This window comes from Rhagoletis pomonella, unplaced genomic scaffold (genome assembly GCF_013731165.1).
Source record: "Rhagoletis pomonella isolate Grant_MI unplaced genomic scaffold, Rhpom_1.0 Rhpom_scaffold_00006, whole genome shotgun sequence".
Lineage (NCBI taxonomy): Eukaryota > Metazoa > Arthropoda > Insecta > Diptera > Tephritidae > Rhagoletis > Rhagoletis pomonella.
In genome coordinates, this window is record NW_023458560.1 from 62,741,473 (window position 1) to 62,742,686 (window position 1,214).

Here is a 1,214-nt window from a genome sequence, read left to right on the forward strand (position 1 = left end):
AGCTTTTGTTTTATTTTTATGTACTAAAAATGACACATCAACCATGGTTGACAGCTAGTTACCGCCTACACAAACTCGTATTTACATAGTGGACGTGTATAGTCAACCGTTTTCAACCGTCTTTTTGACATCAAAGTCAAATGCAAATAAATGTGTTGCCATCGAGTGCCATTCTTTTATACATACATATGTACATTAGGGCACATCACAAAAAAAAGTTTCGGTTTTCCCACCGTTATGACAATTTTTTTTATATGTTAAAAGCCTTTCAGACTTGGCAATGCAATATATTTTGAAAAGGTTGACAAATTGAGAAATTTGAGAAAGCAGTTGCATGAGCAGTCACACATTGCATGTAAAGTGTCTTTCGAAACAGGTTTTTTTATTTCCGAAAGGTTAATTGCAGATTGGTAGTTCAGCACGAGCAAGTTGAAATATATATATTTCCGAAATCGATTTGCGGTATCTCAATTGCAGTCACATCTTCCAACTTTTATTTCTGAAACTGATTTGCGAAATGTGACATAAAGGTCTTTCTGGCTGTTCACACATCGAAATAAAATTTATCTTTCTCAATTTGACAGCGAATTGCGTGGAAAAGTTGGAAATATTGCCACGTCTGGCACGCTCTTAAGGGCCTCTGTCAAAATATTTCGGAAAATTGTTAGAGCTAGACCGAATTCAAGATGCGTTGATACAATTTTTAAATATTTTAAATGCATAGCCTTTTGAGCTTAAATAGACTCTTCTATCATCTGAAGTGATTTAAAAAAAATCGATTTTTGGAGGTATTTTCTAATTGGTATAGCTCACGTAAATCAAAATATTTTTTCCGAAATATTTTGACGGAAGTATTAAAATATAATAAATTGTATAATTCCGATGGAAAAACCGTACCTTTTTTTTGTATAGCGAATGATGCACCCTAATGTACGTACATATCTTCGCATACATTTGCAAACCTATTTTAGCTTCTGATGATATGTATTTGGTATGCAAATGCCAATTGTGCATTCATTTTTTCCACTCCTGCGACCATACGAGTCTTCGCAGGCTGCTTCTAATTAAGTAAACACTGAAGTTGTCCGCCCCCACCTTTTTTATGTCCTATACATTTGTACATACCCACATGCATATGTATGCATATAAATATGCTCTCAAGTATGCCCACCTCCTTTGTGGGAGTAAAAGCTTTGGTGCTTTTTTGCATAATG